We start from the raw sequence: 6,006 nt of genomic DNA, 5'->3' as shown, positions 1-6,006 counted from the left end.
CTATAGGATTGAGGTCAGGGCTTTGTGATGGCCACTCCAATACCTTGACTTTGTTGGCCTTAAGCCATTTTGCCACAACTTTGGAAGTATGCTTGGGGTCATTGTCCATTTCGAAGACCCATTTGCGACCAAGCTTTAACTTCCTGACTGACGTCTTGAGATGTTGCTTCAATCAAATGTATTTATATAGCCCTTCGTACATCAGCTGATATCTCAAAGTGCTGTACAGAAACCCAGCCTAAAACCCCAAACAGCAAGCAATGCATGTGAAAGAAGCACGGTGGCTAGGAAAAACTCCCTAAAAAGGCCAAAAACCTAGGAAGAAACCTAGAGGAACCAGGCTATGAGGGGTGGCCAGTCCTCTTCTGGCTGTGCCGGGTGGATATTATAACAGAACATGGTCAAGATGTTAAAATGTTCATAAATGACCAGCATGGTCAAATAATAATAATCATAGTAGTTGTCGAGGGTGCAACAAGCACGTCCGGTGAACAGGTCAGAGTTCCATAGCCGCAGGCAGAACAGTTGAAACTGGAGCAGCAGCATGGCCAGGTGGACTGGGGACAGCAAGGAGTCATCATGCTAGGTAGTCCTGAGGCATGGTCCTAGGGCTCAGGTTCTCTGAGAGAAAGAGAGAGCATACTTAAATTCACACAGGACACCGGATAAGACAGGAGAAATACTCCAGATATAACAGACTGACCCTAGCCCCCCGACACAAACTACTGCAGCATAAATACTGGAGGCTGAGACAGGACGGGTCAGGAGACACTGTGGCCCCATCCGATGATACCCCCGGACAGGGCCAAACAGGCAGGATATAACCCCACCCACTTTGCCAAAGCACAGCCCCCACACCACTAGAGGGATACCTTCAACCACCAACTTACCATCCTGAGTCAAACATCTGACTGCTAAAACTGCAAATAAGGTTTAGAGGAAGACATTGTAATGGAGCCAAGACAGTCGTGAAGAGGGCACGACAACACCCTTCCCCCCTCGGGAGACTGAAAAGATATGGCATGGGTCCCCAGATCCTCAAAAAGTTCTACAGCAGCACCAACAACGGGTTGCATAATCGCCTGGTAGGGCAACTGCTCGGCATAAACCAAGCTTCCTACCATCCAGGACCTATATACTAGGTGGTGTCAGAGAAAGGCCCAAAAAGGCTCCTTAACAGCTTCTACCCCCAAGCCATAAGACTGATGAACAATGAATCAAATGCCCCCCTGACAAGTTTAAGTTCATTCCACCTGAGTGAGTCTGACCACAAATCAGAGACGACTATGATGACACACGTTTGATGGATCATTTTTGTTTTCTTCTAATGCCTCTTAAAGGGCTACTGCACTTCCTGATTTGGTCTTGTTATTAAGAAATGCTAGCGGTCATGACTAAAGGCAAATGAGAGTTGTCTTGGGGGTGTGGTTTGATGTGAGTGTTTCTTGGGTGTGTCTTTGCCATTCAATCACAACAAACAAGGACATTAGTTAGCCAGTTCGAGTTGAAACATTATTGAAAGCAAGCTGGCAACATACTTGCATCAAACATGTCATCAGGTTTGCTTGATTATGAGCTAGCTAGCTAATGTTAGCAAGGAGGGATCAAACCTGTCTTCAGATGCAATGTTAGCTATGCAAATCTTCCTCTCACATTACACGTTAGGAAGAGGCTGTATATGTTTAGCTAGTCACATCACAGTATCGTGGGCTATGCCGCTATGATACTAGGCTATCAAATAATGACAAAACTTAGCTACTTAGCAACAATAAACCAGACTCAGGTTTGACGGTTAACAGCCCAAGTAGAAACTAGTTGGATGTAATCAATATCCAGGCCATTCCATGAACAACTTTATGGAAGCCCATTTTCACTAGAGTAGCTATTTCCCAAGCAAGGGCAAGTAGTAACCAAACGTCTTGTCTGGGGAAGGGGTTCCAGTGGGCGAGTTAATTTTGTGTGACCCGGTGCCCTGGGTGGGAGGGGTTTGGTGATTTTTGACCATTCCATTGGTCCTCCTTAGGAGAGGTCTCCTGCAGCCCGGGGCACAGGGTCATGCAAGTGAACTCCTCCAGTCTTTTCCCAGAGAACATGGTGCCACCACGTGTTAATAGGCAAAAGGGAGCATGAATTGTTGACATAATTGTAATCCAAACCAAAACCTCAAGTAAGTCATGACACAAACTCAGTTTTGAACAAGACTGACTTTATGACCAAATTATCCTATTTACACTTTATAGTCAATTTTGACACTAGAATTACTGTTTCTGACTCATATCGATGTCACATAGAACCAACTTCTCTGGTTTTAAATGGCCTAAGGGGCAGTTGACCTTTAAAGGGAAAGTCATCCAAAAGTAAGTAATCAGAGTAATCAGATTACGTTACTGAGTTTGGGTAATCCAAAAGTTACGTTACTGATTACAATTTAGGACAGGTAACTAGTAACTGTAACGGATTACATTTACAAAGTAACCTACCCAACCCTTACACAACCAGCTTAGTGAGGCACGCGTATATTAATAGGAGAAGAATCAAGTTCAAGTTTCAACTTTATTTGTCCCAGAGGTAGTACATCCAATGCTAGTTCATCAGTCATGGGCTGACAGCCATCAATATAAATATAAACAATGCTAATGATCAACATTAGCAGCAGCAATAGTACAACCTACAACATCTAAAGTATCATACTGTGTAATGACCTATACAATCAGTAATAACAATTACTGTGTAATAACATGCAATCAGTAATAATAATTACTGTATAATAACATCCAATCAGTAATTGCTGTGTAATAACTATACAATCAGTAATAATTATTACTGTGTAATAACCATACAATCAGTCGGAATAATGTCTTAATTTTCCATCAAAACAAACTATTAGATGTCTGTTCTGGTAAGAACAGTTATTTGATAGGTTACAGAACCATACCTACCAAGAACAATGTTGTAATTTCTTTAACTTCCTATAACCGTAATTTGTAGATGACACATTAATAACAGATAAATGGAAGGTCCTGACGCCAACAGGTACAGGTTTAGAGCCCTAGGCTGATATATGGTGACATATTAAATATTTTATCAGATACAGTATGGATGTAATACCCCTCCAACAAATGGCATTGATTTTAAAGCACTATTTGGCAGAAATGGATTGAGTGGGTGACAAGGTTTTTGGTGAAAGTTCTCTGGAAAGGTGAGCATCTGTCTGTGCAAATATCTGTTATTGCAACTCACTGAGAAATACTCTCTTTCCATTCCATGACACACATGTTACACAAGTAGCCCTACATTGTAGGCTTTGTTGGCATAGTCTTTCTGGGGAGACCAGCTCTTTAGCTTATGGGCATTGAAAGAAAATGTGTCAATTTGATGTGGCATGTCTATGCAGTGTAATCGCAATTCTATCCATGGAGGGAGACTCAGACTGAAAGTCAGACTTCAAAAGGCCCGTTGAAGGAACTAGTTGGGTCAATTTGATTCATCTTTCACTCCTGAGATGAGTGTCTGATCTTGTGTGTGAAAGGAATAGCTGGAACGGAGTCAAACACATTGTTTCCATGTGTTTGGTATCATTCCATTGGTCCCATTCCAGCCTTTACAATGAGCCCGTCCTCCCATTGCTCTTCCCACCAGCCTCTTCTGGTCTTCACATACACTACAGCCTTGGTAAAAGAGACCCAACAGATTTACTTGAACATTTAGTGGAGAAGAAATGTTGTCCACTGAACCTGTTTTTGCTGTTATTCACTGAGTGCACAAAACATTAGGAACACCTTTCTAATATTGAGTTTCACCCCTTTTTGCCCTCAGAACAGCCTCAATTATCTGAGGCATGGACTCTACAAGGTGTCAAATGTTCCACAGGGATTTTAGCCCATGTTGACTCCAATGCTTCCCACAGTTGGGTCAAGTTGGCTGGATGCCCTTTGTGTGGTGCTCCATATATGCGAAAAAAGTTGCGGCTTATAGTCCGGAATTTACGGTAAATCTTTTGCCTCTCTCATTCACTCTCTGAATGGCACACATACACAATCCATGTCTCAATTGTCTCAAGGGTTAAAAATACTTTAACCTGTCTCCTCCCGTCCACCTACACTAACTGAAGTAGATTTAACAGGTTACATCAACAAGGGATCATAGCTTTCATCTGGATTCACTTGGTCAGTCTATGTCATGGAAAGAACAGTTCATAATGTTTTGTACACTCAGTATATTACTGTGTTATTCCCCATTTGAGCTGTCTGGCTGAGATGTAAACAGTCCCATCCCAAAAGGTACACATGTACTGAATATAAGATTGTAACATGACATTATATTGAATGACTGGAAGAATTAATTCTTTCTAATAGTTTCCTACAATTATAGAAAAAATACTAAATCCCTTCATCCTAAACTGAATGTACAGTCTTGGGCTCCCGAGTGGTGCAGCGGTCTAAGGCACTGCATCTCAGTGCTAAAGGCATCACTACAGACCCTGGTTTGATTCCAGGCTGTATCACAACCGGCCATGATTGGGAGTACCATAGGGCGGTGCACAATTGGCCCAGTGTCATCCGGGTTAGCGTTTGGCTGGGGTAGGCTGTCATTGTAAATAAGAATTTGTTCTTAACTGACTTGCCTAGTTAAATAAAAAAAGAAAGTATCTACCTTGGAAATATAAGACTGATGGTCATCAAAGGCAATTCTGTCATCGCTGTCAAATTGTAAAATTGAATTCCAGATTGGGATTGATTGAACAAAAAAAAAACCAAAAAAAAAAAACGTTTGATTTGTTGTCTATCTAGATCAGGGATGGGAAACTCCAGTCCTCGGGCTTGATTGGGGACACACTTTTACCCCATCCCCAGGTGACACACCTGACTTTAATTATCAACTAATCATGGTCTTGCAATTAGTTTAATCAAGTGTGATAGCTAAAGTGCTGGGGGAAAGTGTGACACCAATCAGAACCCAGAGGACAGGAGTTGGTCATCCCTGGTCTAGGTCTACATGTGAGCTGGTGTCCTTCCACAACCACATACTCATGTACGTGGTTTGCTTCCCTACTCCAGTCTATGAGGCGGGAACCCCACTGGCAGCACTTGTAACCATTATAACCATCGTCCAGCCTTGGAGAATGTAGAAGGCAACAAGATCTAAGTGTTAGTCATCCTCCCAGTTGTGAAAAATATTTGTATGATGTAAAACCAAAACAAATCCATTATTAGAACTACAAATATAATACATTTACTGTTATATTTTCAGCAGATGTCAACAATACAGTTCTGCACTGATAATAATTAAATTATGTAGACAAAATACTCATCAAATATTATTCTATCTTTCAGCTACAGGAGACTCTAATAACAAGTCTCTAAAGTGGAGTCTCTACGCTTAGAAAACTGCACCTACATCCCAGAACTTCAGAGAGCAGTGTTGAGAAGACTGGACTCTCAATTGGTGCTACTAAGGAGAACGATCCTGAGATCAGATGAACCAAGACTCCCTGAAGTGCCACCACCAACAACGGCTGAGCTGCTACATCTTTGAGGAGATGTCACCACGCAACACAGGATGCAGTTAGCACACCTTTGAGTGGAGAAGGAGCTTTCCCTTATGTCAGACTTGGTGGTTCCCGGGAAAGTGTGAAAACCTACAGAGTACTCAGAAATGTTGTTGAAAGAGGGTGGAGTACAACCAAACATAAATCATATGTAAATAAGGGAAGTCTCTGTGGGCAAAAAAACTTGTGTGAGAAACAATATTTGTGCAATCTTTGTCTAGCATATAGGCATTATTATTGTAATTTTTAAATGGTTTTAGAATGATTTACTAAACTGTTCTCTTTTCCTGGATATCTATGCTCCTGACGGATTTCACAACAAATTAGCAGACCTACAGGAGGGTACATATCAAGAAAGACGGATGGGCTACCCTGGTGTAAATACAGTTCAAATTACACAGATGAGTTCAAATAAAGTTGTATTAGGGAGATAAACAACAATACAAGGTAGTCTCTGT

The sequence above is a fragment of the Salmo salar genome, chromosome ssa03 (genome assembly GCF_905237065.1).
Source record: "Salmo salar chromosome ssa03, Ssal_v3.1, whole genome shotgun sequence".
NCBI classification, from domain to species: domain Eukaryota; kingdom Metazoa; phylum Chordata; class Actinopteri; order Salmoniformes; family Salmonidae; genus Salmo; species Salmo salar.
Note: the sequence above shows the minus strand (reverse complement) of the source record.